Source organism: Saimiri boliviensis, chromosome 3 (assembly GCF_048565385.1).
Source record: "Saimiri boliviensis isolate mSaiBol1 chromosome 3, mSaiBol1.pri, whole genome shotgun sequence".
Classification (NCBI taxonomy): Eukaryota; Metazoa; Chordata; class Mammalia; order Primates; family Cebidae; genus Saimiri; species Saimiri boliviensis.
This window is the reverse complement of record NC_133451.1, coordinates 38653473-38677824: the sequence shown is the minus strand read 5'-3', so window position 1 is coordinate 38677824 and position 24352 is coordinate 38653473. Positions and strand designations below refer to the sequence as shown.

The window sequence follows — 24352 nt, the reverse complement described above, 5'->3', positions numbered from 1 at the left end:
ACAGTCTTGATATCTTGACCTGGTGATCCACCCGCCTCGGCCTCCCAAAGTGCTGGGATTACAGGCTTGAGCCACCGCGCCCGGCAAGAGATGAGATCTTTAAAAAAAAAAAGAGATGAGATCTTGCCGGGCGCGGTGGCTCACGCCTGTAATCACAGCACTTTGGGAGGCCGAGGCGGGTGGATCACGAGGTCAAGGATCGAGACCGTCCTGGTCAACATGGTGAAACCCCGTCTCTACTAAAAATACGAAAAATTAGCTGGGCATGGGGGCGCACGCCTGTAGTCCCAGCTACTTGGGAGCTGAGGCAGGAGAATTGCTTGAACCCAGGAGACGGAGGTTGCGGTGAGCCGAGATCGCGCCATTGCACTCCAGCCTGGGTAACACGATCGAAACTCCCTCTCAAAAAAAAAAAAAAAAAAAAAAGATGAGATCTTGCCGGGCACGGTTGCGCGTGCCTGTAGTCCCAGCTACTAGCCTGAGGCTGGAGGATCGCTCGAGTCCAGGAGTTCTAGGCTGTAGTGCACTATGCCAATCGGGTGTCCGCACTAAGTTAGGCATCAATATGGTGACCCCCCAGGGGCAGGGGACCACCAGGTTGCCTAAGGAGGGATGAACCGGCCCAGATCGGAAACGGAGCAGGTCAAAACTCCCGTGCTGATGAGCAGTGGGATGGCTCCTGTGAATAGCCACCGCACTCCAGCCTGGGCAATGTAGCGATACCCAGTCTTTAAAGAATAAATAAATAAATAGTAATGAGATCTTACTATATTGCCCAGGCTGATGTAAAATTCCCAGGCTCACAAGATCGTGCTGCCTTTGCCTCCCAAAGGGCTGAGATTACAAGCATGAACCGCTGCATCCTGCCCTTGAATTCTTTCTTACAAAGACAGAAAACAAGTTTAGTAGGATTATAACATTTTCTATACTAGCCTGGTTTCCAAATTACAGCAATTTAATTAGCTCTAGTTTTTGTTTTCTTTCTTCTCTCCTTTTACTTTTTCTTTCTTTCTTTTTTTTTTAGGTAAAATCTCGCTCTGTTACCCAGGCTGGAAAGCAATGGTGCAGTCTTGGCTCACTGCAACATCTGTTTCCCAGGCTCAAGCAATTCTCCTGCCTTAGCCTCTCAAGTAGCTGGGACCACAGGTGCCTGCCACCACACACAGCTAATTTTTGTATTTTCGGTAGCTACCAGGTTTCACCATGTGGGCCAGGCTGGTCTGGACCTCTTGGCCACAAGTGATCTGCCCACCTCGGCCTCCTAAAGTGTTGGGATTACAGGCATGAGTCACCATTCCCATGCTGTTTTCTTTGTGCTAGTTTTCATTACCTTTCCAATGTAAAATAATGTACTTAACGTTCCCTCTTTCAGGGTTTCACCATATTGGTCAGGCTGATCTCGAACTCTGAACCTCAGGTCATCCACCCGCCTCAGTCTCCCAAAGTGTTGGGATTACAGGCGTGAGCCCAGCCCAACATTCCATTTTAAGAGGATGTGATAGGCCGGGTGTGGTGGCTCAAGCCTGTAATCCCAGCACTTTGGGAGGCCAAGGCGGGTGGATCACGAGGTCAAGAGATCGAGACCATCCTGGTCAACATGGTGAAACCCCGTCTCTACTAAAAATGCAAAAAATTAGCTGGGCGTGGTGGCGCATGCCTGTAATCCCAGCTACTGAGGAGGCTGAGGCAGGAGTATTGCCTGAACCCAGGAGGCGGAGGTTGTGGTGAGCCGAGATTGCACCATTGCACTCCAGCCTGGGTAAGGAGAGCAAAACTCCGTCTCAAAAAAAAAAAAAAAAAGAGGATGTGATAGCCATGAAGTCTTTGTGTGAGAAAAGTAAGATGAAAGTTAATCTATAATGAAGATCTACTGTGAAAGGAGAAGAAGTCTGCTCTGGCCCTTCAGTCACTTGCAATATTTTAAAAACAATGTAGATAAGAAATAAGAATAATCTGCCGGGCGCGGTGGCTCAAGCCTGTAATCCCAGCACTTTGGGAGGCCGAGACGGGTGGATCACAAGGTCGAGAGATCGAGACCATCCTGGTCAACATGGTGAAACCCCGTCTCTACTAAAAATACAAAAAATTGGCTGGGCATGGTGGCGTGTGCCTATAATCCCAGCTACTCGGGAGGCTGAGGCAGGAGAATTGCCTGAACCCAGGAGGCGGAGGTTGCGGTGAGCCGATATCGTGCCATTGCACTCCAGCCTGGGTAACAAGAGCGAAACTCCGCCTCAAAAAAAAAAAAAAAAAGAATAATCTATAATCAGAGAAACAAAGTCTCTAGTTGCCTAGGTAACAGCTGCCTGTCACATGATTGAGGCCCTATAATCTCACTACTTTAAAGCTGAAAATAATTTACAGTTCCAACATGCTAGATTTTACATTTATTTTTACAGTAGCTATGGTAGCTTTTTTTTTTTTTTTTCTTTTTTTTTTTCTGATTATTTGAAGTCAACAAGTACTTTCCCACCCCAGAGCCTTTTGTTCTGCTATTCCCCCAGAATAGGTTATTCTTTCTTCCCCTGTTAATCTGGATTACTACCCCAATTTAGACATCCTGTTTTTCAAGGAATCTTTCTAGTTAGCTCTCCAGCATCTTACATTCTTTTTTGTCACAATTATACTAATTATAAATAAGTAATCATTGATGTTCACTTGTTAGGGGCCTTTTCCACCTTAAACGATAAAATCCTTGATGTGCAGGACTCTATGTCTAGTGCTCTACTGGTAACCTCTAGCCACATTTTTGAAAATATAGTGGGCGGCAGGTGCAGTGGCTCACACCTGGAATCCCAGCACTCTGGGAGGCTGAGGTGGGCAGATCACCTGAGGTCAGGAGTTCAAGACCAGCCTGGCCAACATGCTGAAACCCTGTCTCTAATAAGAACACAAAAATTAGCTAGGCGTGGTGGCTCACGCCTGTAATCTCAACACTTTGGGAGGCCAAGGTGGGTGGATCATCTGAGGTCAGGAGTTCAAGACCAGCCTGGCCAACATGCTGAAACACTGTCTCTAATAAGAACACAAAAATTAGCTAGGCGCGGTGGCTCACGCCTGTAATCCAAGCACTTTGGAAGCCAAGGCAGCCGGATCACCTTAGGTTGGGAGTTCAAGACCAGCCTGACCAACATGGTGAAATCCCGTCTTAAAAAAAAAAAAAAAAAAATTAGCCAGGTGGGGTGGTGCGTGCCTGTAATCCCAGCTATTCGGGAGGCTTAGGCAGGAGAATTGCTTGAGCCTGGGAAACAGAAGTTGCAGTGAGCCAAGACTGCACCATTGTGTTCCAGCCTGGGTAACAAGAGTGAAACTCTGTCTCAAGAAAAACAAAAAACAAAAATTAGCCAGGCACCTGTAATCCCAGCTACTCAGGAGACTATGGCAGGAGAATCACTTGAGCCTGGGAGGCAGAGGTTGCAGTGAGCTGAGACCATGCCAGGGCACTCCAGCCTGGGCAACAGAGCAAGACTCCATATCAAAAAAAAAAAAAAAAAAAAAAAAGGAAGAGGCCGGGCGCAGTGGCTCACGCCTGTAATCCCAGCACTTTGGGAGGCCAAGGCGGGTGGATCATGAGGTCGAGAGATCGAGACCATCCTGGTCAACATGGTGAAACCCCGTCTCTACTAAAAATACAAAAAATTAGCTGGACATGGTGGCGCGTGCCTGTAATCCCAGCTACTTAGGAGGCTGAGGCAGAAGAATTGCCTGAACCCAGGAGGCGGAGGTTGCGGTGAGCCGAGATTGCGCCATTGCACTCCAGCCTGGGTAACAAGAGCAAAACTCCGTCTCAAAAAAAAAAAAAAAAAAAAAAAAAGAAAGGAGAAAAAGAAAGAAAGAAAATAAAATATAGGCCCTGCATCGGCCCAGGGCAGGGAGGGGTTCGAGCACAAGCGCACAGCCGCCACCCCTGAGCACCAGCACGGCCCTTAAAAAAATTTTTTTAAGTCGGGCGCGGTGGCTCAAGCCTGTAATCCCAGCACTTTGGGAGGCCGAGGCGGGTGGATCACGAGGTCAAGAGATCGAGAGCATCCTGGTCAACATGGTGAAACCCCGTCTCTACTAAAAATACAAAAAATTAGCTGGGCATGGTGGCGTGTGCCTGCAATCCCAGCTACTCAGGAGGCTGAGGCAGGAGAATTGCCTGAACCCAGGAGGCGGAGGTTGCGGTGAGCCGAGATCGCGCCATTGCACTCCAGCCTGGGCAACAAGAGCGAAACTCCGTCTCAAAAAAAAAAAAAAAAAAAAAAAATTAAAAGAAAATATAGTGGGCAACTAATAAATATTTACGGATTAAGCAAACATTCAAATAAATGAATCTCTCCATGTTTCCATCTTCTCATTTCCCAAAAATTTGGTAATCTTTGATCATCTTTTCATAGGGCAACAATTTTGTAATATTATTTTCCATATAGAGAACGAAAGGATAGTCTCAATTAGCCATGTGTGGTGGCACATACCTATAGTCCCAGCTACTTAGGACGTTCAGGCAGGGGAATCACTTGAACCCAGGAGCTGGAAGTTGCAGTGAGCCAATATCGTACCACTGCACTCCAGCCAGGGCAACAGAACGAGACTCCATCTCAAACAAACAAGAAAAACCAAAAAGCCACATTTTTTTTTTTTGAAAGGGGAGACAACTCAAAGGAGTGGGTGGGGGGCTTCCAGGCTACAGGTAAATTGGAAAATTTTCTAGTTGACAATTGGTTGAGCCTGGTGCGGTGACTCACGCCTGTAATCCCAGCACTTTGGGAGGCTGAGGTAGGGGGATCACGTGAGGTCAGGAGTTTGAGACCAGCCTGGTCAATGTGGTGAAACCTCATCGCTACTAAAAATACAAAAATTAGCCAGGCATGCTGGTGGGAGCCTGTAATCCAAGCTACTTGGGAGGCTGAGGCAAGAGAATCAATTGAACCTGGGAAGCGGAGGTTGTGGTGAGCTGAGATCGAGCCATTGCACTCCAACACAGGCAACAAGAGTGAAACTCCATCTCAGAAAAAAAAAAAAAAAAAAAAAAAGAAGACTGAGTTTGGTTAAGGACCTGAGATTGATAGAAAGGGAATGTTCAGGTAAAGATAAAGATTTTGGAGACCAGAGTTCTTCGGAATTCTTATAGTGGCTGCTCTTAGAGACAATAAAATAGATAACAAATATTTCCTATTCAGATCTTAGTTAATCTCTTTGGCATTGGGCATTGGGAGGGTCTGGAGGAAAAAGATATAGCTATGTTAATAGAGATTTTTTTTTTTTTTTTTTTTTTTTTTTTTGAGTTGGAATCTCACTCTGTTGCCCAGGCTGGAGTGCTGTGGAGTGATACTGGCTCACCACAACCTCCACCTCTCGGATTCAAGCGATTCTCCTGCCTCAGCTTCCCAAGTAGCTGGGACTGCAGGTGTGCACCACCATGCCTGGCTAATTTTGTATTTTTAGTAGAGATGGGTTTCACTATGTTGGCCAGGCTGATCTAGAATTCCTGACCTCATGATCCACCCGCCTAGACCTCAAAGTGCTGAGATTATAGGCGTGAGCCACAGTGCCTGGCGGAGATTTTTTTTTAAAGACAGGGTTGCCGGGCGCGGTGGCTCAAGCCTGTAATCCCAGCACTTTGGGAGGCCGAGACGGGTGGATCACGAGGTCAAGAGATCGAGACCATCCTGGTCAACATGGTGAAACCCCGTCTCTACTAAAAAAAATACAAAAAATTAGCTGGGCATGGTGGCGCGTGCCTGTAATCCCAGCTACTCAGGAGGCTGAGGCAGGAGAATTGCCTGAACCCAGGAGGCGGAGGTTGCGGTGAGCCGAGATCGCGCCATTGCACTCCAGCCTGGGTAACAAGAGTGAAACTCCGTCTCAAAAAAAAAATAAATAAAAATAAATAAAATAAAGACAGGGTTTCACCATGTGTGCCAGGCTGGTCTTGAACTCCTGACCTCAGGTGATCCACTTGCCTCAGCCTCCCAAAGTGCTGAGATTCCAGGCATGAGCCACCACTCCTGGCCAGCCTGGAGGAGATTCTTTACAGATGCAAATTTCCCAAACAAAGAACAGCTTTGCAGGGCCATTTCAAAGCATGGCAAAGAAACATGTTTGGGGGTAAAATACTTTAATTCCTTATCTCCTAATGTGATGCCAGAGTCAGGTTGGAAAGTAAGTCAAGATATATAGGGTTAAATAAAACCCATCTGGCCTGACACTGTGGTTCGCACCTATAATCCCAGCACTTTGGGAGGCTGAGATGGGTGGATTGCCTGACTCTAGGGGTTCTAGAACAGCCTAGGCAACATAGTAAGACTTTGTCTCTACCAAAAAAGAAAAACAGTTAGCTGGGCACGATGGTGGTCACCTGTGGCCCCAAGCCACTCTGGAAGCTGAAGTGGGAGGATCACTGGAGCCCGGAAGGTCAAGGCTGCAGTGAGCTGTGATGGTGCCTGTGTGACAGAGTAAGATCTTATCTCACAAAAACAAATAAACAAAATTCTGCTTCTCTAGAACCACTCTTGGTAACAAAATATATATCAGGAGAATTCTCCAGAGAAACAGAACAAATAGGATACATGTAGATACATGTATAAGAGAATATTTAGGCTGGGCATGGTGGCTCACACCTTAATTGCAGCACTTTGGGAGGCTGAGGCTGACAAATCACCTGAGGTCAGGAATTCAAGACGAACCTGGCCAACATGGTGAAATCCTGTCTCTACTAAAAAAAAAAACAAAATTTAGCTGGGCGTGGTCTGTAATCCCAGCTACTCTGGAGGCTGAGACTGGAGAATCACTTGAAACCGGGAGGGGGAGGTCCCAGTGAGCTGAGATAGAGCCACTGTACTCCAACCTGGGCGATAAGAATAAAACTCTGGGCCAGGCCCAGTGGCTCACGCCTATAATCCCAGCACTTTGGGAGGCCCAGGCGGGTGGATCACAAGGTCCAGAGATCAAGACCATCCTGGTCAACAAGGTAAAACCCAGTCTCTACTAAAAATTAGCTGGGCATGGTGGTGTGTGCCTGTAGTCTCAGCTACTCAGGAGGCTGAGTGAGGCAGGAGAAGTGCTTGAACCCAGGAGGCGGAGGTTGCAGTGAGCCGAGATCGCGCCATTGCACTCCAGCCTTGGTAACAAGAGTGAAACTCCATCTCAAAAAAAAAAAAAAAGGAATAAAACTCTGTCTCAAAAAAAAAAGAGAATATTTATTTATTCATTTATTTTATTTTTTTTTTTTTTGAGACGGAGTTTTTCTCTTGTTACCCAGGCTGGAGTTCAATGGCGCGATCTCGGCTCACTGCAACCTCCGCCTCCTGGGTTCAGGCACTTCTCCTGCCTCAGCCTCCGGAGTAGCTGGGATTACAGGCACGCGCCACGATGCCCAACTAATTTTTCGTATTTTTTTTTTTTTTTTTTTTGAGACGGAGTTTCACTCTTGTTACCCAGGCTGGAGTGCAATGGCGTGATCTCGGCTCACCGCAACCTCCGCCTCCTGGGTTCAGGCACTTCTCCTGCCTCAGCCTCCGGAGTAGCTGGGATTACAGGCACGCGCCACGATGCCCAACTAATTTTTCGTATTTTTTTTTTTTTTTTTTTGAGACGGAGTTTCGCTCTTGTTACCCAGGCTGGAGTGCAATGGCGTGATCTCGGCTCACCGCAACCTCCGCCTCCTGGGTTCAGGCAATTCTCCTGCCTCAGCCTCCTGAGTAGCTGGGATTACAGGCACGTGCCACCATGCCCAGCTAATTTTTTGTATTTTTAGTAGAGACGGGGTTTCACGATGTTGACCAGGATGGTCTCGATCTCTCGACCTCGTGATCCACCGGCCTCGGCCTCCCAAAGTGCTGGGATTACAAGCTTGAGCCACCGCGACGGGCCAATTTTTCGTATTTTTAGTAGAGACGGGGTTTCACCATGTTGATGAGGATGGTCTCGATCTCTTGACCTCGTGATCCACCTGCCTCGGCCTCCCAAAGTGCTGGGATTACAGGCTTGAGCCACTGCGCCCAGCTGAGAATATTTATTATGGGAATTAGCTTACATAGAGGCTTAGAAATCTCATGATCGGGGGCTGGATGCGGTGGCTTAAGCCTGTAATCCCAGCACTTTGGGAGGCCGAGGCGGGTGGATCACCAGGTCAAGAGATCAAGACCGTCCTGGTCAACATGGTGAAACCCCGTCTGTACTAAAAATACAAAAAATTAGCTGGGCATGGCGGCGCGTGCCTGTAATCTGAGCTACTCAGGAGGCTGAGGCAGGAGAATTGCCTGAACTCAGGAGGCGGAGGTTGCAGTGAGCCGAGATTTCGCCATTGCACTCCAGCCTGGGTAATAAGAGCGAAACTCTGTCTCAAAAAAAAAAAAAGAAAGAAAGAAATCTCATGATCTGCCTTCTGCTAGCTAGAGAACCAAGGATAGCCAGTGGTCATTCAGTTTGAGTCTGAAAGCCTGAGAAGAGGAGCCAGTGGTGTGACTCTCACTCCAAGACCAAAAGCCTGAGAACGGTAGGAACTACTGGGTTAAATCCCAGAGTCTAAAGGCCTGAGAACCAGGAGCTCTGACGGCAAGAGAAAATGAATGTCTGAGTTCAAAAGACAGAGAGATTAAAAAAAAAAAAACAGAGAGGCCAATGCTGTGGTTCAGTCCTGTAATCCCAACACTTTGGGTGGTCGAGGAGGGTGGATCACTTGAGGTCAGGAATTTGAGACCAGCCTGGCCAACATCATGAAACCTCGTCTCCACTAAAAATACAAAAATTAGCCAGGCATGCTGGCGCACCCCTGTAATCCCAGCTACTGAGGAGGCTGAGGCACAAGAATTGCTTGAGCCCGGGAGGCAGAAGCTACAGTAAGCCCGGGATGCAGAAGCTACAGTAAGACTCCATCTCAAAAAAATAAATAAATAAAAAGGGGAAGGAGGATTCACTTCACTTCCACCTTTTGTTCTATCAGGGCCCTCAAGGAATTGCATCATGCCTACCTGCATTGGTTAGAGCAGATTTTCTTTACTCAGTCTACCCAATCAAATGCTTCTCTTTGATTATCCCAATCATCTCTTCTAGAAATATCCTCACAGAGATATCCAGAAATAATGTTTTACCAGCTATCTGAGTATCCCTTAGTCTGGTCAGGTTGACACATAAAATTAATCACACCGGGCGCAGTGGCTTACGCCTGTAATCCCAGCACTTTGGGAGGCCGAGGCGGGTGGATCACGAGGTGGAGAGATCGAGACTATCCTGGTCAACATGGTGAAATCCCGTCTCTACTAAAAATACAAAAAATTAGCTGGGCATGGTGGCACGTGTCTGTAATCCCAGCTACTCAGGAGGCTGAGGCAGGAGAATTGCCTGAACCCAGGAGGTGGAGGTTGTGGTGAGCCGAGATCACGCCATTGCACTCCAGCCTGGGTAACAAGAGCAAAAACTCCATCTCAAAAAAAAAAAAAAAAAATTAATCACAAGCAGAGTCTACATTTAAATTTTATTTTATTATTTTTTTGATAGGGTCTTGCTCTGCTGCTCAGGCTGGAGTGCAGCAGCATGATGTCAGCTCACTGCAGCCTCACCTTCCTGGGCTCAAGTGATCCTCCCACCTCAGCCTCCAGAGTAGCTGGAAGCACAGTCTTGCGCCACCATGCCTGGCTAATTTTTTGTATTTTTTGTAGAGATGGCGTTTTGCCATATTCCTTAGGCTGCATCATTATCATTGTTATGATTATCATATATATACAGACTCTTGAGCTCAAGTGATCTGCCTGACTTGGCATCTCAGAGTGGTAGGATTATAGGTATGATCAACTGCACTCAATCTACTGGTTAATTTTCTTTTCTTTTCTTTTCTTTTTTTTTTGAGGTGGAGTCTCACTCTTATCACAGGCTGGAGTGCAGTGGCATGATCTCGGCTCACTAAGACCTCCACCTCCCAAGCTCAAGCAATCCTCCCACCTCAGCCTCCTGAGTATTGAATAGCTGGGATTAAAGGTACTTGCCCCCATGTCTGGCCAATTTTTGTATTTTTGGTAGATGGGGTTTCACTATGTTGGCCAGGCTGGTCTGGAACTCCTGACCTCAAGTGATCTGCCTGCCGTAGCCTCCCAAAGTGCTGGGTTTTTAAGATTTAAAAATCCAGTCAAGTTTTTAAGATTAAAAAAGTGTTGGGTACAATGGCTCACACCTGTAATCCCAACACTTTGGGAGGCTGAAGCAGGTGGATCATCTGAGGTCAGGAGTTCCAGAGCAGTCTGGCTAGCATGGATAAACCTCGTTTCTACTAAAAATACAAAAAATTAGCTGGGTGGCCAGGTGTGGTGGCTTATAGCTGTAATCCCAGCACTTTGGGAGGCTGAGGTGGGCAGATCACCTGAGGTCAGGAGTTTGAGACTAGCCGGACCAACATAGTGATACTCCTTCTCTACTAAAAATACACAATTAGCCAAGCATGGTGGCACATGCCTGTAATTCCAGCTACTCTGGAGGCTGAGGCAGGAGAATCTCTTGAATCTGGGAGGCAGAGGTTGCAGTGAGCCAAGATTGCACCATTGCACTTCGGCTTGGGCAACAAGAGCAAAACTCCGTCTTGAAAAAAAAAAAAAAAGATTTAAAAAGTCAAACTCTGAAAATTTCATTTAAATAATTAAATGTGATGCTCAGAGAGTTTTTTTTTTTTTTAACAGATTGGTGGGTACACTGTGAATGCTGGGTGTGTGTAATATAAAGAACAACAAATTGGTGCTACTTTAACAGAGATAAAAACTTTGGTAGAGATCTTTTGGAGGATATATCTGGTGCATAACCCAGTGATTCTTCCTTTCCTGGAAATTGCTATTCGTTCCCCAATTCATTAATGGAGATTTTCATGTTTTAGACATGACCCTGCACACCTGGTCCCAGTTGATTAACCAGGCATGCACATCTGGAAAGGCAAACCATAAATAATTCACAATCTAAATGGGTAAGTTATTTTGTATTCTAGATGGTAAGTTCTTTTTTTTTTTTTTTTTTTTTTTTAATTGAGACGGAGTTTCGCTCTTGTTACCCAGGCTGGAGTGCAATGGCGCGATCTTGGCTCACCGCAACCTCCGCCTCCTGGGTTCAGGCAATTCTCCTGCCTCAGCCTCCTGAGTAGCTGGGATTACAGGCACACGCCACCATGCCCAGCTAATTTTTTTGTAGTTTTAGTAGAGACGGGGTTTCACCATGTTGACCAGGGTGGTCTCGATCTCTTGACCTCATGATCCACCCGCCTCGGCCTCCCAAACTGCTGGGATTACAGGCTTGAGCCACCGAGCCCGGCCTCTAGATGGTAAGTTCTAACAGTTTTTTTTTTTTTTTTTTTTTTAATTGAGACGGAGTTTCGCTCTTGTTACCCAGGCTGGAGTGCAATGGCGCGATCTTGGCTCACCGCAACCTCCGCCTCCTGGGTTCAGGCAATTCTCCTGCCTCAGCCCTCTGAGTAGCTGGGATTACAGGCATGCGCCACCATGCCCAGCCAATTTTTTGTATTTTTAGTAGAGACGGGGTTTCACCATGTTGACCAGGTTGGTCTTGATCTCTCGACCTTGTGATCCACCCACCTCGGCCTCCCAAAGTGCTGGGATTACAGGCTTGAGCCACCGCGCCCGGCCCTAGATGGTAAGTACTATGAGAAAAAGAAAGAAGAATTTCCTTATTGTCCTTGGCATTTCAGATTTGGACTAAGAGATTCTAGTTTAGTCTGGGCTAATCTAAGATGTAGATGTAAACTCAGAAGATGAGTGGTAGCTGGGTATGGTGGCTCACACCTGTAATCCCAGCACTTTAGGAGGATGAGGCCAGTGGATCAATTGAAGCCAGGAGTTGGCCTGGCCAACATGGTGAAACCCCTTCTCTACTAAAAATGCAAACAAACTAGCCGGGCGTGATGGTGGGAGCTTGTAGTTCCAACTACTCTGGAGGCTGAGGTAAGAGAACCACTTGAAATTGGGAGGTGGAGGTTGAAGGGAGCTGAGATTGTGCCACTGCACTCCAGCCTGGATGACAGACCAAGACTCTGTCTCAAAAACAAAGAATGAGAGGTGATCTTGTACTGTGTGTCACGTGGATTGAAAAGCAAAGAAGGGGCTCTTTTTTTTTTTTTCTTCTTGAGATGGAGTCTTGCACTGTTGCCCAGGCTGGAGTGCAATGGCGCGATCTCGGCTCACTGCAATCTCTGCCTCCAAGGTTCACAGGATTCTCCTGCCTCAGCCTCCCAAGTAGCTGGGATTATAGGCACAGACCACCACACCTGGCTAATTTTTTGTATTTTTAGTAGAGATGGTGTCTCACTATGTTGGCCAAACTGGTCTCGAACTTCTGACCTCGTGATCTGCCTGCCTTGGCCTCTCAAAGTGTTGGGATTATAGGAGTGAGCCACTGCATCCAGCCAGAAGGGGCTCTTATTTATTTATTAAAAACAAATTTTTTTTTTCTTTTGAGACGGAGTTTCGCTCTTGTTACCCAGGCTGGAGTGCAATGGCACGATCTCGGCTCACTGCAACCTTCGCCTCCTGGGTTCAGGCAATTCTCCTGCCTCAGCCTCCTGAGTAGCTGGGATTACAGGCATGCACCACCATGCCCAGCTAATTTTTTGTATTTTCAGTAGAGATGGGGTTTCACCATGTTGACCAGGATGGTCTCGATTTCTTAACCTCTGATCCACCCGTCTTGGCCTTCCAAAGTGCTGGGATTACAGGCATGAGCTATGTAATTTTTTCAAATTTTTTTTAAAAGATGGGGTTTCGCCGGGTGCGGCGGCTCAAGCCTGTAATCCCAGCACTTTGGGAGGCCGAGGCGGGTGGATCACAAGGTCAAGAGATCGAGACCATCCTGGTCAACATGGTGAAACCCTGTCTCTACTAAAAATACAAAACATTAGCTGGGCATGGTGGCGCGTGCTTGTAATCCCAGCTACTCAGGAGGTTGAGGCAGAATTGCCTGAACCCAGGAGGCGGAGGTTGCAGTTAGCCGAGATCGCGCCATTGCACTCCAGCCTGGGTAACAAGAGTGAAACTCCGTTTCAAAAAAAAAAAAGATGGGGTTTCATCAAGATGGGCAGGTTGGTTTTGAACTCCTGACCTTAGGTGATCCACCCACCTTGGCCTCCCAAAGTGCTAGGATTACAGGCATGAGCCACCATGCCCGGTCCTTTTTTTTTTTTTTTTTTTTTTTTAATAAATAAAGATGGGGTTTCACCATGATGGCCAGGCGGGTCTTGAACTCCTGACCTCAGGTGATCCACCCACCTCAGCCTCCCAAACGGTTAGGATTACAGGCATGAGCCACCGTGCCCGGTCTGAAGGAGCTCTTTTTAAAGAGCAAAGTATGAAGGGCTGGGCGTGGTGGCTCACACTTATAATCCCAACATTTTGGAAGGCCAAGGTGGGAGGATCACCTGAGTTCAGGAGTTCAAGACCAGCCTGACTAACATGGTGAAACCCCATCTCTACTAAAATTACAAAAATTAGCTGGGCATGGTGGCGCATGCCTGTAATCTCAGCTACTTGGGAGGCTGAGGCAGGAGAATCACTTGAATGTGGTAGGCAGAGGTTGCAGTGATCTGAGATCATGCCATTGCACTCCAGGCTGGGCAACAAGAGAGAAACTCTATCTCTAAAAAAAAAAAAAAAAAAAAAAAGAATGAAGGAGATGTTCAGAGAGAAATTAGCAGTAGAATGTTTTTCTGATATCATCTTTCAGTTCTTACTTGACTCCTTTCTTGAAGTTTAGCTGTAATTTTACCTGGGTTCTATGAGGCACCCCTGATATCATTATCATACATATGATGATGATTTTATATATATATATATATATATATATATATATATGTGTGTGTATACGTATATATATATATATACGTATACACACACATGCATTTTTTTCCTTACTTAAGCTAGCTTGAGTTCATTTCCTTTGCTCCTCAAAACCAAAAAGAACAGCAATAATGGCAATAATATGAGTAATGCTAACAATAGTAGACAACAGTTATTAAGCACATACTATGTGCCAGGCACCGTGCTATGCAGTTTTAGTTACTTTATCTCACTGACATTACAGGTGCAAGTCACTGTGCCCAGCCTATCCTATGCTTTCTAAAGACTGAAAAAAGAACTGATATATTCTAGAAATAGTTCCAAAAAAGTGGAAAGAAAAGGAGTTTTCTGGTTAAATTCAATTTATCAAAGAATTAAATTAACAAGAAACTTCCTATATCCTGAAAATTTTGAGAAATCTCAGTTATGATTAGAAGGTAAAGTTAGTCCTTACATTTCCTGCAGACTTGGCTTAATTTTCTTTAGTCTCTAGACAAGTCTCTGCATAACTGAACTCTAGGTAGAGTTTTTCCAAAACTGTATTTTTTTTTTTTTTTTGAGACGGAGTTGCACTCTTGTTACCCAGGCTGGAGTGCAATGGCGTGAACTCGGCTCACTGCAACCTCCGCCTCCTGGGTTCAGGCAATTCTCCTGCCTCAGCCTCCTGAGTAGCTGGGATTACAGGCATGCGCCACCACGCCCAGCTAATTTTTTGTATTTTTAGTAGAGACGGGGTTTCACCATGTTGACCAGGATGGTCTCGATCTCTTGACCTCGTGATCCACCCGCCTCGGCCTCCCAAAGTGCTGGGATTACAGGCTTGAGCCACCGCGCCCGGCCCAAAACTGTATTTATCTAGGTAGCCCACATTCCAAGAACTGTTCAGTTTCTGAAATTACTTGGAAAACTTTTTTTTTTTTTTTTTTTTTTTTGAGATGGAGTTTCGCTCTTGTTACCCACGCTGGAGTGCAACGGCGAAATCTCGGCTCACCACAACCTCCACCTCCTGGGTTCAAGCAATTCTCCTGCTTCAGCCTCCCGAGTAGCTGTGACTACAGGTGCGCGCCACCACGCCCAGCTAATTTTTGTGTTTCTAGTAAAGACAGGGTTTCACCATGTTGACCAGGATGGTCTCGATCTCTTGACCTCGTGATCCACCCACCTCGGCCTCCCAAAGTGCTGGGATTACAGGCTTGAAGAAAACTTTTTTTTTTAATCCCCACTCCTCACTTGGAAAACTTTATAAGGCAAAAGTTGCGCAAATCCTTGGCACATCTCTCAGAAAAGTCAAATACTGTTGGCTACCGGTTCTAATTTGGTTGCATTTCCAGTTAAACTTGTTAAGTTCAAGTTCTTAACAATCTGCTAGTATTATATGCAATATATAGTATTACATAATGGCTTTTTTTTTTTTTTTCCTGAGACAAAGTCTCACTCTGTGGCCCAGGCTGGAATGCAGTGGCACGATCTCAGCTCACTGCAACTTCCACTTCCCGGGTTCAAGTGATTCTTCTGCCTCAGCCTCCCGAATAGCTGGGACTATAGGAACCCACCACCATGCCTGGCTAATTTTTGTATTTTAGTAGAGATGGGGTTTCACCATATTGTCCAGGCTGGTGTCAAACTCCTGACCTCGTGATCTGCCTGCCTCGGCCTCCCAAAGTTCTGGGATTACAGGCATGAGCCACCATGCCATAATGACATTTGACTGGCCATAAATAATAGAAAATGTTTCTCTTGGATGGGCTTGGTGGCTCACACCTGTAATGCCAGCACTTTGGGATGCTGAGACAGGAGGATCACTTGAGCCCAGGAAGGAGATCAAGGCTGCAGTGAGCCCTGATTGTGCCACTGCACTCCAGCCTGGGCAGAGTGAGACCCTTCCTCAAATAGAGCAAAAACAGGGGCCAGGAGGGAGCAGTGGCTCATGACTGTAATTCCATTACCTTGGGAGGCTGGGAAGGCAGATCACCTGAGCTCAGGAGTTTGAGACTAGCCTGAGCTACGTAGTGAGACCCCACCTCTACAAAAAATACAAAAATAAGCCAGGTATCCTGGTGAGTACCTGTAGTACCAGCTACTCCAAAGGCTGATGTGGGAGGACTGCTTGAGTCCTGGAGGTCCAAGCTGTGGTGAGCCCAGATCACGCCACTGCATTCCAGCCTGGGTGAGAGGGAAATACTGTCTCAAAAAAACAACATAAAACAGCCGGGCACGGTGGCTCACGCCTGTAATCCCAGCACTTTGGGAGGCTGAGGCGGGTGGATCATGAGGTCAGGAGATCGAGACCATCCTGGTCAACATGGTGAAACCCCGTCTCTACTAAAAATACAAAAAAAATTAGCTGGGCGTGGTGGCGCGTGCCTGTAATCCCAGCTACTCGGGAGGCTGAGGCAGGAGAATTGCCTGAATCCAGGAGGTGGAGGTTGTGGTGAGCCGAGATCGCGCCATCGCACTCCAGCCTGGGTAACAAGAGCGAAACTCCGTCTCAAAAAAATAAATAAATAAATAAATAAAACAAAACGAAATAACTTCCTTGACTTTAGTCCTTTAAATTTTGCATTATTTACTTCCATTCTTTTTTTTCTCTCTCTTTTTTTTGACGTGGACTCTTTGTCGCCCAGGCTGGAGGGCAATGATGCAATCTTGGCTCACTGCAACCTCCACCTACTGAGTTCAAGCGATTCTCTTTCCTCAGTCTCCTGAGTAGCTGGGATTACAGGTGTGCGCCACCACACCTGGCTAATTTTTGTATTTTCAGTAGATCCGTGGTTTCACCATATTGATCACGCTGATCTCAAATTCCTGACCTCGTGATCTGCCTGCCTTGGCCTCCCAAAGTGCTGGGATCACAGGTGTGAGCCACTGTGCCTGGTCTTTTTACATATTCTCTCATTCCCTAGTTCAATGTCTTATTCAGTATAGGAGCTCAGTGACTGTTTAATTAATTTGTATGATAGCATGGATGTCTTTCTTTTAGCCCCTAAATCTGATCCACACACAGTCCTCACTATCTTGGTTAGTGGTTCTAGTTACTCAGGCCCAAAACTTTCAGAGTCATTCCTGATTTCTTGTCTCTTCTTTTTTTCTTCTGTTACTTTTCACCACCTCTACTGCCATGACCTCTATTAGCTATTATCCTAAGAAATGGTTCTTGTTACCATTTCTCCTTGGGATTTTTATAGTTGTCTTATACCTGGCTACCTTTCTTCCACATTTGCATATCTACTGCTATTTTCAACCTAGCAGCTAGTATGATTCTTTTAGTTTATGAAAAAAAAAATTTATGTAGAGCTTAGTATATGCCAGTTACTATTCTAGGCACTTTACAAATATTAACTTACAGCCGGGCACGGTGGCTCACACCTGTAATCCCAGCACTTTGGGACACCAAGGTGGGCAGATCACCTGAGGTCGAGAGTTCAAGACCAGCTTGGCCAACATGGTGAAACAGTCTCTACTAAAAATACAAAAATATCTGCCAGGCACGGTGGCTCACACCATAATCCCAGCACTCTGGGAGGCCGGGTGGGGGTGGATCACAAGGTCAGGAGTTTGAGAACAAACAGCCTGACCAACATGGTGAAACCCCATCTCTACTAAAAATACAAAAATTAGCAGGGTGGGGTGGTGGGCACCTGTAATCCCAGTGACTCAGAAAACTGAGGCAGGAGAATTGCTTGAACCCAGGAGGCCGAGGTTGCAGTGAGCCGAGATTGTGCCCCTGCACTTCAGCCTGGGCAACAGAGCAAGACTCTGCCTTAAAAAAGAAAAGAAAAGAAAAGAAGGCCGGGCGCGGTGGCTCAAGCCTGTAATCCCAGCACTTTGGGAGGCCGAGGCGGGTGGATCATGAGGTCGAAAGATCGAGACCATCCTGGTCAACATAGTGAAACCCCGTCTCTACTAAAAATACAAAAAACTAGCTGGGCGTGGTGGCACGTGCCTGTAATCCCAGCTACTTAGGAGGCTGAGGCAGGAGAATTGCCTGAGCCCAGGAGGCGGAGGTTTCGGTGAGCTGAGATTGCGCCATTGCACTCCAGCCTGGGTAACAAGAGCAAAACTCCGTCTCAAAAAAAAAAAAAAAAAAGAAAAGAAAAGAAAAGAAAAGAAAAAATAAATCAAAATAAAAAAATAGCTGGGCATGGTGGCACATACCTGTAATCCCAGCTACTCAGGAGGCTGAGGCAGGAGAATCGTTTGAACCTGGGAGGCAGAGGCTACAGTGAGCCGAGATTGCATCACTGCACTGCAGCCTGGGCAACAGAGTGAGATTTCGTCTCAAAGAAAAAAAAAATTTAACTGATTTATTTATTTCTCTCTCTCTCTCTCTTTTGTTTTTTTAACAAGACAGGGTTTCATCATGTTGGTCAGGCTGGTCTTGAACTCCCAACCTCAGGTGATCTGCCCACCTTGGCCTCCAAAGTGCTTGGATTATAGGCGTGAGCCACCACGCCTGGCCTTATTTCTCATAATAATCATCTACAGTAGATACTATTATTATCCTTGTTTTTTTTGTTTGTTTGTTTTGTTTTGTTTTTTTGAGACAGAGTTTCGCTCTTGTTACCCAGGCTGGAGTGCAATGGTGCGATCTCGGCTCACCGCATCCTCCGCCTCCTGGGTTCAGGCAATTCTTCCGTCTCAGCCTCCTGAGTAGCTGAGATTACAGGCACGCGCCACCATACCCAGCTGATTTTTTTGTATTTTTAGTAGGGACGGGGTTTCACCATGTTGACCAGGATGGTCTCGATCTCTCGACCTCGTGATCCACCCGCCTCGGCCTCCCAAAGTGCTGGGATTACAGGCTTGAGCCACCACGCCCGGCCAAATTTATTTCTTAAAAAAGGCTTTTGCCAGGCGCAGTGGCTCAAGCCTGTAATCCCAGCACTTTGGGAGGCCGAGGCGGGTGGATCACGAGGTCGAGAGATCGAGACCATCCTGGTCAATATGGTGAAACCCCGTCTCTACTAAAAATACAAAAAATTAGCTGGGCATGGTGGCATGTGCCTGTAATCCCAGCTACTCAGGAGGCTGAGGCAGGAGAATTGCCTGAACCCAGGAGGCGGAGGTTGCAGTGAGCCGAGATTGTGCCATTGCACTCCAGGCTGGGTAACAAGAGCGAAATTCCATCTAAAAAAATAAAAATTAAAAAAAAAAGGCTTTTGAGGTCTTTGTTTTTCAAGGCAAATTAACACTTATTATGCGTTTGACTTTGACCTGCAATCTGACAGATCTACTACCCGGATGAACTGGAAGAGACTTTCCAGCCCCTGATAATGTCTTTTCCTTTCTCCAGTCTCTCAAGGCTCTTTGTAGACCATCTCTTCAGTGCCATTCTCTGAAGCCCCTGTAATGTGTGAGGGTATTACAATAGTCCATACTCACTGCCTGGTCATACAAGGTCAGCTATGCCGTCTAAATCAACTCACCTGACAGATTACACAATATACATCAGACAATGTGCCACAAAACATAGCTCTCCTCTTTCGTCTCACAGAGGAACGAAAGTTCCAAAATATATACAAGACCACTTCCATCTCCAACTGCCTTCTTGGTCTTCCCAGTTTTAGGCAAAGCAGTCTATTAATACATTCTTCAGGAGGCTCAACCAAGTAGTGCAGTGCCTTCCACTGCACCTCTAAAGTTGGAAGTTTCTGATCCCAAGTCTTTTTTTTTGAGGCGGAGTTTCGCTCTTGTTACCCAGGCTGGAGTGCAATGGCGCGATCTCGGCTCACCGCAACCTCCGCCTCCTGGGTTCAGGCAATTCTCCTGCCTCAGCCTCCCGAGTAGCTGGGATTACAGGCACATGCCACCATGCCCAGCTAATTTTTTGTATTTTAGTAGAGACGGGGTTTCACCATGTTGACCAGGATGGTCTCGATCTCTTGACCTTGTGATCCACCCGCCTCGGCCTCCCAGGCTTGAGCCACCGCGCCCGGCCTCCAAGTCTTGACATGTTCCAAAAAACAATCAGGTCACAAAGGTAACAGCAAAATACAAGGCCATGCCTAACATTTCAAAAGCACAGCAAAGTAACAAGAATAAACGTAAACTCGAAAACAACTTTTGATTAAGCCCCGTTTCTCTTACAACAGTATTTCTCCCACAAAAGCTATCCCTCCAGAACCAAATATATTTGATGATGTAAACCTATATCGAGGTTATCAATCACTGACCATAAGGGAGACCATTACATGGGGGTAAAAAACATACAAAAACAAAACAGAGAAGATGACAAGCTGTTTCAGTTTCCTCAATGTGTCAGTTCATCCTTACCAGTTGACTATAGTCCTCAACTGTGAACTCTCTATTCGCCAGACGAGCTCGACCAGCATCTCTGCCATCTTCGCGATCTCCTTGGCCTTCTCCTCCGCCTTCTCGCACAACTCCGCGACACTCTCTCGTCGGCTTCACCACTGGGGTGCTGCACCTGGTTGAAGGCTCTCTCCTCCGAGGCCTCCACCTGCCTTTTGATCTGGATGAGCATATTGTCCATCTCCCACAGCTTGCTCCTGGTCCGCAGGTACGTGGGCCCGTGCTTGCGTATGAGACGCGATGTCCTTGTGCATCTCGTTAATGACTGGGAGCAGGAACTGCTCGAAATCCTCCTTGGGCTCCAGCATCTGCACCTCCTCTGGTGCTTCCAGCTCGTCAATGTCCAGGGGCCGCATCTCCTCCTGCCGCTTCTTTAAGACCGCTTAGTGACGTTCTCCTTACCGGACACCCCTGGGGACTGCAGATCAGGAGTTACTGCTGGAGTCTAAGCGACCCACACGCTTTGTCCATGGTACTCCCGAATTATCTTTACATGTTTTATTCCTTTTAATTGTAAGCCTTTCGCTTCAGAACTCTGTGGGAAGAATCGCCGTGGATGGACACAGCCCAGCGGCCAACAAAATGGAGAAGCCTATTATCCTTGTTTTAGATAAAGAAAATGAGGTACAGAAGGATTAATCAATTTGACCAAGGTTGCCTAACTCAGGACATATATCAATCACCTCTTTGCTTAAAACAGTCCAGTTCCCCATCTCAATCAGAGGATAGCCACACTTCTCCCAGAGATCTAAAATGCTATATGTGATCTGCACTCTCTCTTCCCTACTTTCTTTTCTTTTTGTTTTTGTTTTTTTGGATGGAGTCTCACTCTGTCGCCCAGGCTGAGTGCAGTAGTGCTTTCTCTCTGTTCACCGCAACTTCAGTCTCCCCGGTTCAAGCAATTATCCTGCCTCAGCCTCCCGAGTAGCTGGGATTACAGGCATGCACCAGTGTGCCCAGCTAATTTTTGTATTTTTGCTAGAGATGGGTTTTCACCATGTTGGTCAGGCTGGTCTCAAACTCCTGACTTCAGGTGATCTGCCTGCCTCAGCCTCCCAAAGTGCTGGGATTACAGGACTGAGCCACCATGCCTGGTCTAATTTTTGGTACTTTTAGTAGAGATGGGGTTTCACCATGTTAGCCAGGCTGTTTTGGAACTCCTGACCTCAAATGATCTGTTCACCTCCCCCTAGCAAACTGCTGGGATTACAGATGTGAGGCCTCTCTTCCCTACTTTATTTTCATATACATCTATTTTTTTTTTGTTTGTTTGTTTTTGTTTTTTTGAGACGGAGTTTCACTCTTGTTACCCAGGCTGGAGTGCAATGGCGCGATCTCGGCTCAGCGCAACCTCCGTCTCCTGGGTTCAGGCAATTCTCCTGCCTCAGCCTCCTGAGTAGCTGGGATTACAGGCACGTGCCACCATGTCCAGCTAATTTTTTTTGTATTTTTAGTAGAGACAAGGTTTCACCATGTTGACCAGGATGGTCTCGATCTCTTGACCTCGTGATCCACCCGCCTCGGCCTCCCAAAGTGCTGGGATTACAGGCTTGAGCCACCGCGCCCGGCCTATTATTGTTATTTTGATCTATCTCTCCTCAAACAAATTAAGGTCCACTAGGAAGGTAGGCCTTCATTTATGAAACAATTATTTAAAGAGGTCTACAATATAAGGCATTGTTTTGGGCACTGAGTGGGGAAGAAAAGCTAGGTGGTGGCCGGGCGTGGTGGCTCATGCCTATAATCCAAGCACTTTGGAGGCCAAGGCAGGCGGATCACCTGAGGTCGGGAGTTCAAGACCAGCCTGACCAACATGGTGAAACCCTGTCTTTATTAAAAAGAAAAAAAAAGCTAGGTGGAGGCCCGGTGCAGTGACTCATACCAGTAATTCCAGCACTTTGGGAGGCTGAGGTGGGTGAATCACCTGAGGTCAGGAGTTCAAGATCAGCCTGGCCAACATGGCGAAACCCTGTCTCTATTAAAAATACAAAAATTAGGCCAGGCGTGGTGGCTCATGACTGTAATCCCAGCACTTTGGGAGGCTAAGATGGGTGGATCACATGAGGTCAGGAGTTCGAGATCAGCCCGACCAAAATGGTGAAACCCTGTCTCTATTAAAAAAAAATTTGGCCGGGCGCGGTGGCTCAAGCCTGTAATCCCAGCACTTTGGGAGGCTGAGGCGGGTGGATCACAAGGTCGAGAGATCGAGACCAACCCGGTCAACATGGTGAAACCCCGTCTCTACTAAAAATACAAAAAATTAGCTGGGCATGGTGGCGCGTGCCTATAATCCCAGCTACTCAGGAGGCTGAGGCAGGAGAATTACCCGAACCCAGGAGGCGGAGGTTGCGGTGAGCCGAGATCGCGCCATTGCACTCCAGCCTGGGTAACAAGAGCGAAACTCTGTCTCAAAAAAAAAAAAAAAAAAAAAAAAATTTAAAAAATTAGCCAGACATAGTTGTTGATGCCTATAATCCCAGCTATTTGGGAGGCTGAGGCAGGAGAATTGCTTGAACCCGGAAGGCAGAGGTTGTAGTGAGCCAAGATCATGCCGCCACACTCCAGCCTGGGCGACAGAGGGAGACTCTGTCTCAAAAAAAAAACAACAGGCTGGGCGCGGTGGCTCAAGCCTGTAATCCCAGCACTTTGGGAGGCCGAGGCGGGTGGATCACGAGGTCAAGAGATCGAGACCATCCTGGTCAACATGGTGAAACCCCGTCTCTACTAAAAATACAAAACATTAGCTGGGCATGGTGGCACGTGCCTGTAATCCCAGCTACTCAGGAAGCTGAGGCAGGAGAATTGCCTGAACCCAGGAGGCGGAGGTTGTGGTGAGCCGAGATCGTGCCATTGCACTCCAGCCTGGGTAACAAGAGCGAAACTCCGTCTCAAAACAACAACAACAACAACAACAACAACAACAACAACAACAAAAGCCAGGTATGGTGGCACATCTGTAGTCCCAGCTCCAGCTACTTGGGAGGCTGAGGCACAAGAATTGCTTGAGCCTGCAATGCCGAAGCTGTAGTGAACCGAGATCACAGCACCGTACTCCAGCCTTGGTGACAGTGAGACTTCACCTCAACAAATAATAAAATAATGTAAAAAACAAATAATAAAATCTATGTACATATACAGAAGTCTGTTTAATAATAAGCAAGTTACTGCAGAGAATGAAAAATAAAATCATTGCTTTTTAGTTATTTAAACATAACACATAAGAAATATCAAAATTGATAGGGAGACGCTAAAAAGAGAGCTACTTTTGGTCTACTTAACAGTTTGGATGAGGACAATTTAAAATGGATTCTGCCTAGTACTGTAAATGCCCAAGAACGAAGCACTGACTTTTTGGCAGAGTTCTAGCAAATCAGCAACCGTGGAGTGTCAGATTCTCAATGACTGCTCCCTCATGTAATATCTCAAAAACAAGTCAGTGAGCTGCAGTACCTTTACTATTTTTAAGCTGACTTAAAGGATGTGGGAAAAAAAATAGACCAATGGGTATCCATCAAGAATAATTTGAATAAACAGTCAAATATCATTTTAAACTATGATAGTGGTCAGTTTCATATTATTGTATCCTTTTTTCAACTTCCTTTTCGGAAATTTTGTGTATCCTTTTAATTTTTTTTTAAATAGTTGAGTGTATGTTCTTGCGTTTGTTTCAATTATATACATTAAATTGCTCAAACACTGCTGTGCGCACTGTTTTTACCTGACAGTTGTTCCTTTGGATGGCAGAAAACATTAATGCTTGGGAAGATTAAAACAGTAAAAAGAGTTCTTCCTTATTGACAAGAAGCACCCACCTAATTAGTAAATGATTATTTTTGCATTCCACTCTCAGAGATCCCTTTATTTTTTTAACGTTTGAAGTTGGAGACGTACGTTTTCAGCCAGTACCCAAAGTGATTGCGAGGCCTGGTGGCCCAAAGACTATACCTTGAGAACGACTCGACCCAATGCTATTTTCAAAATACTAACTTTTTGCAGCTTTCAAAATACTAACTCCAGAAATCTAAGGAGGGTGGGCAACTCGAAACGCTGTCAGAAGACCCGAGAGTGAGCCGCTCACGCAGTGCCCGGTTGCACAACTTTCCTTTACTTTGCAGATCTCTCCCTGGGGCGGAAATCATTTCATTTTCACCAAGCAATTAACCATCTTGCAACCAGTTCCGTCTACGTCCCTCAGGATGACCCCCAAAAGTCACCAACTCATCCCCGCGGCGGAAGAG

At 46.4% G+C, this 24352-nt stretch overlaps 1 pseudogene; it reads right to left on the bottom strand.

Annotated features, from left to right (window-relative positions):
- Positions 1–19769: 19769 nt before the first annotated feature.
- Positions 19770–20732, bottom strand: LOC101032379 (MORF4 family-associated protein 1-like; annotated as a pseudogene).
- Between the last annotated feature and the right edge of the window lie 3620 nt (positions 20733–24352).